The sequence below is a fragment of the Spodoptera frugiperda genome, chromosome 14 (genome assembly GCF_023101765.2).
Source record: "Spodoptera frugiperda isolate SF20-4 chromosome 14, AGI-APGP_CSIRO_Sfru_2.0, whole genome shotgun sequence".
NCBI classification, from domain to species: Eukaryota; Metazoa; Arthropoda; class Insecta; order Lepidoptera; family Noctuidae; genus Spodoptera; species Spodoptera frugiperda.
Window position 1 is genome coordinate 4,085,607 of NC_064225.1, and position 13,740 is coordinate 4,099,346.

General features: G+C 36.4%; 2 long non-coding RNA genes across 2 annotated transcripts in view; one reads left to right on the top strand and one right to left on the bottom strand.

Moving 5' to 3' along the window:
- LOC126911421 (uncharacterized) overlaps positions 1 to 13,740 on the top strand; it is a 369,919-nt gene that overhangs the window by 330,823 nt on the left and 25,356 nt on the right. The window lies entirely within an intron of this gene.
- LOC126911422 (uncharacterized) overlaps positions 1,192 to 13,740 on the bottom strand; it is a 380,164-nt gene continuing 367,615 nt past the window's right edge. The window contains exon 3 of the long non-coding RNA XR_007705974.1: positions 1,192 to 1,422. This is a non-coding gene — a long non-coding RNA (uncharacterized LOC126911422). The remainder of the gene's footprint in view (positions 1,423 to 13,740) is intronic.

Here is a 13,740-nt window from a genome sequence, read left to right on the forward strand (position 1 = left end):
AATTAGAGTTTCTTTGAAATGGTGAGAAAGTACACGTTCTACCCGATGGTAAGTGATTACCATGACCTATGAATGCTTGGAAACTAGGGGCATTACATGCGCTTTACCGACCCTTAAAAACCTATTTATTCCCTTCTTAAAGAATCTTACATTGTAGCCTTCTGTGAAAACCTCGGCAGGGATTCGTTGTGTTAGTTAGGTTACCGGAGGCCCAATTACGCCCCTTCCCAATCTTTCTAATCCCCGATTTCCCAAAAACCCTTAAATTTCAAACCTCCAAAGGCCTCCAAAGGCAACGCACTTGTAACGCTTCTGTTGATCGGATGTCCATGGGCGGTGGCGAATGCTTACCACAGAATATGAATGAATGAAACAATAATTAATACTGTACTTAGTATAACGCAGAATTTTACAACCCTTCCTTTATGTATAGTACTCGATTTGTTATAACCCCACTAACTTATATTCACAAGTTTATAGACCTCAAAACCTACTAAGGCCCAAATAAAATACTTATGTGTTTAAACCTTAAGCGGCCTAAAATTTGTTCAGGGTACTAAGTCGAGTCCTATGGAATGAAACGAAACGTTACATTATTTGTTTGTTTGTTTGATTACGCGTTAGAGCTTAAAGGTCTATTTGTTTGACGTATAGTTGTTTGTGAGCTGGATTAAACCGTCAAACATTTGACACCAATTCTACCGTTCCCGCGGTTGAGTTAATAGTTGATTAAGGGCCTGAGACATCACGCAGCAGTATTTTCTAATAGGTAAGCCTGAGTGTTTTTGCTCTTTCTTGTCCATTGGAAACTACACTTTGGAACGAGCACTGCTGCCTAGTTTCACTGATAGATAGACTGACGATTTAAACTAAATTTTTGTTTGACATTGACCTTGATCTTGACCTTGACTTTACCATTGACGTTGAATTTGACTTTAACATTTGTCTAGCTATAGTGTTTGTTAAATATAACTGCATAAAAAATGGTCCTTACAAAAAAATAAACCGACTTCACTAAAAAAGTTAAAAATAACTTTAATTTCGGAAGTCGGTGTCACAAACAAATAATACCGAGAAACACCGACTTTTTAAGTATTTTATTTCACACTTTTTAGTTGCGATACTCAGCAACTAAAAAAGTCGGTTAAAATTCTCTATCTCAATAACTACTTTATTTATTTGTATTGTCACAGTCACTTAATTAACTTTATTGTGATTTCTAAGTGAGTATGAAGTTCTATTGGCCATTTCTGGTCTTCTTCATCAGTTCCACCTCTTCAAAGGTTACTTTTTGTCTGTAAATGCTTCAATTCTAGATGAATATACCAAAATCACTATATAGTTCCCTATAATATTTGAGGAGTTCCCTCGATTTCTCTAAGATCCCATCATCAGATCCTAACTTGGTGACAATGGGACCACCTCAGAACTATCTACTTTCGAACAAAAAATTGCAAATTGCCAATTGCAAATTGACAATAATTACACTACTGTTTACAATGAAACAAAATTACGTCATGTCATTTTTATTTGCTTGTAAAAAAAGAAAGCTATTAAGCATTCCACACTGGTTTCAGTTTCAAAAATGTTAATACATTATAATTATTCTCAAACGCATGATTACTGCTTTTGTCACGTTTTTTTATTAGCATAATGTTTTGAACGTGTTTGAAAATGGTGGCGAGGAATTAATTTCTCGGGGGACACCTATCCTTGCCTGTTTTTGCAGTTTTTCTAAACAGTTTTTCGATAAATTCTAGGCGGTGTTGTGGTTGCATACTTCACTTGTGAAAATATATAGTTGCAATGTCTCTGCATTGTTGTTACATACATATAATATGTAGAATTATTGATTGGAAAAATGTATCAAATAAATTATAAACATATATTTCTTGAAAGAGTAACGAATGGAAATTTTTGCTCGCTCTTCTCCATTCGAAGCCATTCCAAAGTGTACTTTGGAAGGCGCACCTAGCTTGACTGACGGATAAACTGAAAGCCTATTATTTATTTGTTGACATTTTAAAAGTACCTACCCTTATTTAATGGTTTAATTGGAATAATTTTACTTTTATCGCCATTACAGAAGCCGTGCTGATCTATCCATTCGGTCCTAATGTAACGGACAAGAGAAAATCAACTTAATTAATATCAACTTGAAATTCATTTTACAATAATTACACACGTACTTCGTCGCATATAAAAATGAGGCCTGTTCCTTTGGCTTCGTTTAATTTTCTTATTCAAAAGCCACTTCAACAGGCGAAAGAGGGCATAACGAATGTTCTACAAAGAGGGCCATAAAGGGCCAGATTAATGGGCCAAATGGCCAGTCATTACGTGCAGTTAACTGGATCCACAGTGTCACGGGCTCTAGTTTATTTTGTTTCGGAATATATTTTAGGTTATAGGCTTGTCGGGCCTTACGTAATACGAACGTGACGTTCAAAGTAATGGCTACGTTGCTGTGGATGCGTTTGGCATTCACCCATCACAGTCACTAAACATAGCTTAGCACTGGTGGAAACGGACTCAGCTATGCTATGTTTTAATATGGAAAAATGCATGCTATAGACGCGTGCTATGGATGTGTGTAATGGATGGCTTACTGCTCGAGCTGCGCATCTTCCTCGCACAGCTACATAGATTAGTTTCAGTGGAAACGTTCGCCCCTTCCCAATCTTCCCAATCCCCGATTCTTCAACAACCCTTAAATTCCTTACCCCCTACAGTCCGGCAACGCAGTTGTAACGCCTCTTGTGTTTCAAGTGTCCACGGGCGGCGGCGATTGCTTACCATCAGGTGATCCGTCTTATTCCATAAAAAAACACATTCCTTTGAGAAATGCAGGTATAGAATTATCAACGAACAGAAACAGTACACACACACATGTACATGTACCTAAGACGATTCCGTTTTAATATTTAATGGTGTCTCACATATTGGTTGCCGTATATCTATCACAGATTTATATTTGAATCAAAACCTATTCACAGTTTTATACTAGAGTCAACTGTGTCATAGAAAATGATGAGATAGAATTTATGGATGTTTCTTTTTATGTCGTCACAACTTTTGTCTCAGAGGATGTAGGCAGAGTAGATTCGTCACATCACATCAACAGCCTATAAGTGGCCACTGCTGACCAAAGGCCTCATCTCATACGGAGAAGGTTTGAGCATTAATCACTACGCTTGTTAAATACGGGTTGGCGATTTCAATCTTACAAATAGAAGGCGGTGTCTAAATAATCTTAGAAAGTCCATATATCATTATCTTGGCAAAAGTCACATTGGTACTTGCCGTTGTTAGGTTTTGAACCCACACCTTCATGTATGAGAAGCGGGAATCTAAAACCACCAGGTTACCACAACATATAATTCGACAAAGTCAAGTGATTATTGAAACATGTTTTACTTATACGTATCATGATTTTGACTTGAAACTAGTCAAGCACCTACGAAAAGCGTCGACCACTGAAAAATATTATATTGAACAATGTTGCTTTGGCCGCTTTTGTTTTCTGAAGTCGAAAGAATGTATTGATTTCTTCGTTATTTGCATTTGACTTTTTGCTGCGTTCAGCGATACTGTGCTAGTGTAAGCGAGCATATTTAATTTAGTTCCTTAATTTTAATTTTAACATATAAATGTAAATAAAATTATATTATTACATGGTTTTACTTGACTATAAACTAGTAATAAGCTCAGTGTTTGAGAATGTGCAGCACTGCACCGATCGCTTACCATCACGTGCTCATTTCGGTCTGCACATTTGCCCCCTCTTCTATAAAGAAACGTTCATTTTTAAAACCTCCAAATCTTTTTTTAATGAAATTATATACAATAGTTGTTTATTTATTTATTTGTTAAAAGGTACATGTTAAAAACCTTATAAACTAGTGTACGGTCCGACAAAACTATGTATCTAGTTTGTCTGTCGGATCAAAAGGTTTTTCTCTTTCTCAGTAACACGGGTTGGTCGAATAATATTTGTGTGTGTTAAACGTAAGGTAGTACGGCAGGACCGGAGTAGTTTTTAGTCAGTAAGAGTCTGACACTCCCTCTCGCCTCACCCAAGGCGGGAGAAGTCATTAGTCGATGTTCGCCCCTTAAAACTCGCTAGAAGTGGAACCACGCCTCAACTTCGTGACTTGGTAGATCTTTTAAAACAAAATGTTAATTAAAAACAGCGGTCCGCCCCGGAACTTATTAACAATGCTTACTGAATTTGCGGCGACGTTTCCATTCTTATTAATAATATTGTTATTTATTTACATTTTTAAACGTTGTCCCATATTTGGAATTTCTCCTGTGTCGTGGGTGCGTTTACAAACATACAAGTTCACGTACACATGACACCCAGATCCGAAACAACAATTTGTGAATCACACAAACGGTTGCTCCGTGCTGGAATCGAACCCGCTACACGTTGCGTAACAGCCGGTTGTCCAGCCACCGCACCAACCGTGCATGTATAATTATTTGATATAACAAAAACAGCAAACGACGTAAGTATAGGAGAGCCATGCTTCGGCACGTATGGCCAGCCGGAGTGATACCACGGCCTCACAGAAAACCGACGTGACACAACACTTGCGTTGTGTGAGTGAGGTAACCGGAGGCTCAATTACGCCCCTTTCTAGACCCCGATTCTTCAATAACCCTCAAATTTCTAATACCCAAAAGGCCGGCAATGCACTTGTAACGTCTCTGGTGTTTCGGATGTCCATAGGCGGCCATTGCTTACCATCAGGTGATCCGTCTGCTCGTTTACCCGCTTATACCATAAAACAATATAACGTACGTAATACAGCAACTTAACTACAGTACACTCACAATATTTTGTACACAGACAAATTCTGTTATAATACTAAAATGAATATGCACAACGCGTGCATTTCACTATTCCTATTCAATATTTCAATGATAACATAATGTAGACACAGCTTCCAAATCAAGCTATACAAACCAGTATAAACTGGCCTTAGAATGTGCGAAAAGGTTATACAAAGCAAGACCATGATATACTGGTTTTGTGTAGATCGAAGTGTAGCTGGGTACTAGTAACTCGTGTTCGCAAATAGTCAATATATCCGAAGTAATATCCGTCGGAATACGGAACATCGATAAAATCGTATTTCTCGTTTATTTAACACGAACTGAGCAAATAAAAGTTGGTAAATGATTTCTTGTAGGTAACATTGCTTAGTACATACTAAGAGTTGAACGTAACTTTGTATTGGTAAACTTAATTGTAGTTTAGAATCAATGATAGATGACGTAAGCACAAGCAGAGTGCATTGAAGTTCCTTTTTATTAATTTTGGTTACCATTTTGAACGGGTGGTTACCAGGACGTTAGTTTGATGAAGAGCATATATTTCAATCCCCAGTAGGCTCATTATTGGTATACACAAAGTATAATTATGTCGCGACTCTAAAAAATCATAAAAACAGATAGAAGTAAATCAACTGCCTCGTTGGTTGCATAGTCGCAAGTGCGATTGCTGGGCTTCTTTTGGGTTTTCGAAAACTTTTCAGTAGTAGCCTAGAGTCTGGAATTGTGCCCGGTATATGGTAATAGGCTCACCACCTTTTACATGAGACTTACAATACGAACGGTGAAAAACGGGTGTACATTGTACATTGGCATGACGTGCCTTAATGTGCATCTCTGCTTACCTAAATGCCCTGCCCGAGGGGAAAAAGGTTTGACGATATAAAAAAAAAAATCAATGTTATTTGTTAAAAACGCAAACAAAACTGTAGAACATAACCTAGTCTTTATTAAATGGTGAAAGTACTTCCCAACTCCTGCGTTATTGAGGAATATTTCCCGTACATTTTACTGGGAGTATGAATTTAATACTAAGAAAGCCTGGTACATAAATATTGTGGTGGAAAAAAGGTATTTCTAAGTATATTTTCTTCTGTTAATGAAATATATATTGAGGCAAACACTTTGATTATATCCTCGTATCGTCACGCCTTTTATCCTCGAAGGGGTAGGCGGAGGTGTACATTACGGCAGCCTCGTTGGTAGATTGGTCGCAAGTGTGACTGCCGGGTAAGAGGTCTCAGGTTCAAATTCCAGGACGGGCAAAGTATTATTAGGATTCTTTTGATTTTTCGAAAATTTCTCAGTAGTAGCACGGAGTTTGGAATTGTGCCCAGTATATGGCAATAAACTCATCCCCTATTACATGAGACTTATAACACAAATGGTGAAAAGTCGGTGTACATTGTTTAGTATAGTGGCATTTGATTATATCCGTCGTGTATATTTTTTGTGAGATTTTACGTTGTTCTATAGTTAGAAAATTCAATTTATGAAATACTAGCGTTTCAGGATTTCCTAAGCCCAAAGGAATTTTCGATAAATCTTGTCTTAGAGCTCTCCTAAGCTCCTAAAAAACTCACATGAAAAATAGAATTCGGTTCAATGTTGTAAAGCAACAGCAACAGAGTAACGTCACGCTTTTTATTCCCGAAGGGGTAGGCAGAGGTGCATATTACGACACGTAAAATACCGCTATATAATGTACACCCACTTTTCACCATTTGTGTTAGAAGTCCCATGTAATAGGGGGTGAGCCTATTGCCATATACTGGACACAATACCAGGATCCGTGCTACTACTGAGAAATTTTCGGAAAACCGAACCGGGAATCGAACCCGAGACCCCTTGTACGGCAGTCGCATTTGCAACCACTCGACCAACGAGACAGTCCTGTTCAATGTCCTGTCCTGTTCTTGTTCAATGTTGTCTATGAAAGCAAATAATTTCACAAAAAGTGACCATCAAAAATATAATAGTAGCGACAACGTTGCATCCGGAGCTGTGGACTACCTTGTGGGTTTATCGGGGCTCCGGCTCGAAAAGCAGAAGAAGGAACGAGGTGGTTTTTAGTCAGTAAGAGTCTGACACTCCCTCTCGCCTCGCCCAAAGCGGGAGAGGCCATTGGAAGATTTCAATGGCTGGCTGCGTTTGTGCACGCTGCTCATGATGAAGAGTCCCTCTGTGCCTCGAAACTAATAAAGCTTTTCTCCATTAATTTACGTGAGTAAACCGTGATTTTTAGTTAATTGAATAATTATTATGTAATTAATACTTAATAGTTCTTAAGTATTAATTATGTAATTATGAAGTTGTTGAATAAGATAACTTAATAATTATGTAATTATTAATTTCTTGATATGAAACATATACAATCATTTAATTTTTACCCGCCTCCGTATTTTTCAGTATCTATCTATACATATATATCTTAGTATATGTATCTATATTTACTTTTTGTCATTTTAATGTATCATCTACCTATAATTGACATTTATTCTCATACACCCTATACTCTTGACGTTATTGATTGAACAAGTTTGAGCATCAAAACATTAAAATGAGGTATTTTTTTTAAAAACGTCGACTTTTCTTTACCCTTACTAGCGTTTATAAATGTTATTTATTTTGTCTAGAAGGGCTAAGACTTTTTCTTCCATCGTCTAGACACTCTAGACAAAAATAAATGTAGTAGTAAATAAACAAACAAACAAACACATTTCGTTAGTTACTTACCAGACCTATTGTAATAGAGGGTGAGCCCACACTATTACTGACTTGTAGCACGCGATTGGGATCCGGAGCTAAGGACTACCTAGCGGGTTTACCGAGGCTCCGGCTCGAAAAGCAGGAGTAGGAACGAGGTGGTTTTTAGTCAGTAAGAGTCTGACAATCACTCTTGCCTCGCCCAAGGCGAGAGAATTCATTAAATGATTTTCTCTATAAAATAGACAGCATTTCGCGACACACGACGCGGCAATTGTCACGCTGCTACTGGCGATACAAGCCAATAACATAATAATTAATTTAGCATGTCACACCAAAGTTGTTTTTTTAAAAAATAAGTAATGTATTTTATGTGAGAGCTAGTCAAATCAAAACTGAATGAATAAATAGCTACTATTTATTTGATTCACATTACAAACATACATAAACACACAACTCTATCCCCGAAAATAAACAAACATTATAATATTCATAATCCCAGCATCAAAATAACTAACGGAATAATAATTAAATGACTGCCTCGTTGGTCGAGTGGTCGCAAGTGCGACTGCCGAACAAGAGGTATTGGGTCGGGCAAAGTATTACTGGGCTTTTTTCGGATTTTCGAAAATTTCTCGGTAGTAGCACGGAGTCTGGAATTGTGTCCAGGATATGGCAATAGGCTCACCACCTATTACATGGGACTTATAACACCAATAGTGAAAAGTGGGTGTACATTGTATAGCGGCATTACGTGCATGTGCACCTCTGCCTACCCCTTCGGGGATAAAAGGCGCGATATTGCGTGTGTGTGTAATAATTAAAATTCAAAATGATGAATTAATGTAATAATTAATAACTTGATGTCGTTATTAAATCAGTGTCATTACGCGACTGAATGAACTTATTATAAGTTTGGTCAGCCATGTTGTTTAATGGTTGATGTGTTACAGTTTTGGAATTGTATACATAAAGTAAATTAATAATTACATGTATTTGGTAGTGGGTAGAGAAGTTATTAGGGCTTTTTTATTGGAATAGGTTGCAAACGAGCAGATGAGTCGCCTGATGGTAAGCGATCAGCGCCGCTCATAGACACCTGCAACACCAAAGGAGTCACAGGTGTATTGCCGGCCTTTTAAAAAGGAGTACGCTCTTATTTTGAAGGTTTGAAGGTCGTAATAGTTTTAAAAGCTTTTAAAAATATATAATTGTGAATTTTATGCCAGACTTTCGAATCTAAAATCAGGAAAGTAATCCAAACTAACCAAATGGTAACTAACGTAGCGTAATATAAGATTCCCCATAGGGTATATAAAACCACCTTTCTTGACTGTCTTATGGAAACAGTGTCCTTCGAATTGAATGGAAACAAGTGCGCGTTTGATGCTCTGATTGGTTAGTTTATTCGTTTCGATTACGTATTAAGGACTATTTTATGTCAACAAAAGTATCCACATAAGTATCAAAAAAAACAACGCATCAAATAAAAAAACAAATCTTTGTCTAGACGATACAAAACATCATCGCAAATTGAACTTTAACACAAGCGTTGTAAGTGCAATGAAACTTATAGCAGAAAGTGAACAAGTGTCACTGGCTACACACTCTACACTATAAACTTTGATTTCTTACTTAATCCCTCCATTTTATGGACTTGTTACAACTTGTCCGTTCATTTTGCATTGAAAGTGATGTTTGTGGGTATGTTAAAGTTATTTATTGTGTCTTTAAGTTGTTGGTTGAGTCGTACAACTGTTGAGTTTGTGGCAAAATTCACTACTTATTATGAGGTACATGTAATGTAGGTAGTACACATTTGGTCGATTTTACCAACCACCTCTAAGAAATCTCTTAATTAATTTTGCTAAGAGTGACGTAGTGCTTAAATTACCCATCACTTGTTCTGTGTCACATCCTTTTTATTAATTTCTTTGAAGAATGAATATCACCCAATTTCTTCTTTCGCCTTCTTCAAAGCGAGAGGGATTGTCAGATTCTTACTGACTAAAAACCACCCCGTTCCTACTCCTGCTTTTCGAGTCGGAGCCTCGGTAAACCTGTTAGGTAGTCCACAGTTCCGGATTAGGCATCAGTCTTACTAGGCCACATCTGTTGTAGTCTGATGGAACGGAACCCGACGCGCCGTACTCACAGGTCTGGTTCTGGTCGGGCGGCGAGCTACCCTTGCTCGCCGTTCTAAGACCCGACTGTATCATTTCCTCAGGGTGGTAAAAACGGACTTTAGTTTCTCTTATAAGGAAGACTTCTGTAGACCTAACTGAATATAATTAAAATACTCATATTTCCTTAATAACTCAACGATTGCACTGCCAATCTCCAAACCATCTGTTACTTTTGAAAATTTCAAGGCCGATAAAAAGCAAAAGACTTTCCAAATTCTTCCCCCTACTACCATATCCCCTTAGCCATTGACCCAGTTCCTAATGAAACAATCACGTTCCACCAATAAATAATAAGAAAATCATGGAAATTAAGAACATTTACAGAATTCACATTAGTCACGTCTTATTAAATGTGAAATATTGAACATCGTTCAAAAGTTTATACGTTCGAAATTTTGTTAAACTCCACTGTTTAATTTTCAACTTTGTTTTAAACGATTTACTTTGACTTAGTACTTTTAAGTCGGTTTGTGGACTTAATTCGAAATTATGCCTGTGTAAATGATCTTGTACTTGTTTTAGTTTCAATCTTCGTCTTGGATAATATAAAATTGAAAAGTTTATGTGTGTGGGTGTGTGCGTGATATTTATTTATTTAATACACTTTTTCAAGGGTGCTTTGTTAAATTGTATATTGTCTGGTATGAGATGTTTAAAGTAATATACAATTGTATTATGAGTAAGAATGTTTTGTAAAGTAAAGGACCAGTTTTTAGAAGTATAATATTAAATTAAAATTATTTTGCGACCTCCAGGACCAAGTTTTTCTTAGCCTTTCCATATGTGACTTTATTATTACAGATTTATTAAACATCGTCTACAAGATAGAAGCAAAAATTGGTCCTTCTATCCACAAAAAACACCTTCCCTTGTAATTATGGATAAACTGCAGACAAATAGCCTCGTTCAAGTGATTTACTAAACAAAACCGAATGCGAAATAAACGTAACCCATGCTGATGTATAGCGTACATCTATCACCCTATCTACGCACAATGGACGTCGGTAAACTATGAATGAGCCTTCAATCAGGTTGCAAATATATTTTCTTTAGTACTGACCTTCTTTGAAACAGCCAATAAAATATTCCCAGTTCGGAGCAAAACGGATTACACCGCAAATACCTATGTGTCACAGTGATTGTCACATTTGTCTTTTTTACGATGTTCAATGACGTCACCACGGACACTCGGGGCCCTGCCTTATAATTTTGCGACCTTTAAGATAAAAAGAAAAGTTAGATTAGCTTTGATCTTTTAAGATTTTTATTTCGGCCCTGATCCCGTTTTTTTTTGGGGATCGTCGTAATTCAATTTCTGGCAATCCGACTGTTTTGAGAGACCGGTTCAGGTAGTTTTAATGTGGCTGGGGATTTGGCTGGTTTGAAGTAGGTTTAGTGTCAAAGAATATTCTGGTAAATGGTGTTTACATCGATTTATTTTTTTCTAGCCTCTTTTAGTACATACCATGTAACATTTAGTTGTATATTTTATCTTTTTCAACATCATCAAAAATGGTGACTTAATGTTATTATAAAGAATTTTCCAACTTCTTTAAGGATTGATGTTTCTCCTGCATGCCATTACTCCACCAATGAAAGATTATTCACGTCAAATTAAAGCCAAGAGAAACCTAATAAAACAAAATGAAACTCCATTTATTTATCCACCAACATGCATTCTTTGGTCCTTTCCTCAAACTAAGGACCAAAAACTTTGTAATATATTAGGAAGTTAAGTAATTCGGGATTTCACTAAGGCAAGACTTATCTCAGTCTCAGAAGATACTTCGGTGCGTTACACTGCGGCATTTGTTATACAATTTTGTGAGATTAGACTTTTGGAAGAGCTTTGTACTTTGAAGCATGTTCTAAGTTTAGGGTTTTGTAAATCTTGTAGAAATTAAGTTTAATATTCTGAACTGAAGGCTAGATTAAAGTGCGTCGATATAGTTTATGTTTGTGAGAATATACAGGCATATTATTGGCATTAATGGTCTGTCTTATATTCTCTATAGAGTTAGAAAAAAGATGCCTCATTTACAGTATCAGTATTATTTTATTTTATATGGTCAATGAAAAGGACCAATTTAGGAAGGTGATGGCCTACCTTCAGGAATGAAGTGGCACCACAAGAAGAATTAATTTATATTACCAGCCCCCATTAAATAATCTGCCGCCTATTGCCGAAGTTAGTTTTCTAATTATATTGTATTTTAGTCCTTCTAATCATAGTTAGAGATGCACATATACAATATAACATGCACTTTTCATCAGTTGTGTTGTGAGTCTTTTGTCGTATTTGCTCATCAAACAACTCAACTAACGAGGCCGAAATAAAATAGCTATCTAGATACTAAAGCACATGTTTTGTGTCTTGTCGTAATTTACTACTAGAAATGTAATTTTCCTTCCATTCTCTATCAGTTATCATCTTGTTATTCAGACAAAACACCTCATTTTATAACTTTATACAGCGCAAACAAGCCTTAGTCTACAATATAACGAATATATTTCAGCCATAATCAGTAATCTGAAATACATGGCGATGTACATATTAAACTAGATTTACACTACACTAAACAGTCACTTAACACTGAAAACTAGTTCTTATTAACACAAAAATAAGTATCAAAATACGTTACTCAACTTAGCTCTGTAAAACATAGAGATTTTTATACCTACATAATATATTTAAAAAGCGAAATTGTTGGAGAAATTTTACAAAGGTCTCGTTAGGCATTTTGTTAAGTTACGCATAATAAACATGACGGGCCTGTCGCTAGGCATTTTAGTCCTTACTGTACAAATGTACTGTAGGTATTCTGTGAATATTGTGGACTGTCATAAATATTTAATGTTCATTTATAATATAGATTCTATCTATGAATTTGTTGTTGAAGACAATTTTTTTGTTGGTTAGCTATCGAAGGATAGGTTTTGTTTTGAAAAACCTTGACTATCTCAATAATAGAGGTAAGCATCAATAATTATCCGGAACTGCGGACTACCTAGCGGGTTTACTGGGGCTCCGGGCGGAACGGGGTGATTTTTAGTCAGTAAGAGTCTGATAGGGAGTATCATCATATCTCGCCTCGCCCAAGACGGAAGAAGTTATTATATGATTTTCGGCCCTTAAAAAACATTAATAGGTATATAAGATTTGTAGCAATTGGCGTTCCTGCCTCTGCTTACCCCCATAAGAGACAGGTGTGACGTTATGTATATAGTAAGCGCTATCAGTTTCGATAGTAAGAGATAGTTGAGCAAAAGCAAGCTTTCAGTTTTATTTCTGTTTTTAAATTGCTCATTTAATTAAGTTTCGAATTAAATTCAATGAATATGGTAATTAAAGAAGCCAAAGAATAATGGTGTGCCCATTTAATATTAATATTTAAATAATGTACTTCTAACTTCATAACTAAAATCTATATAACTATAACTTAAATCTCTTACCTCTAAACACACCACAAAACCACGTATCGAAAGACCACAAAAGGACCAATGAAGAAATTAATCCACTAAGTCATGATGATTTAAAGTCTTTACTGGAATCCCGAACAGGCAGGTGAGATAAGTAATTTCCCGTAGAACCACTGAATATGAGACTGGGGACCTACCCAACCGTCCCTATCATAAATATAACACAATATTACTTCTTCTAATATGTTACTTGCTTTCACGAGACCCAACAAAGCTGAGTAAATTTCAACCCTAAACTTCAAAGGCGAAGGTTCAGTTTTAAAGGGTTTTGTGACGAACAAATGAACAGAGGTCTTAAGTAATATGTTCTCACATAATTCTTGGGTTAGGCCCTTGTTGTAAATTAATTTTTTTTCGAGTTAACTTCGTCGGAGATGATTATTATAATTATGACTTTATTACGTAAGGGAGAAGGCTTAAGTTGAGTTGTGTAATTTTAATGGGCACGAAATTATGTATTGTAAGGAATGGAATGTCTTCTTGGAAGGACTGAAATTATGACGTAATATACCTAACACACTCACGCAAC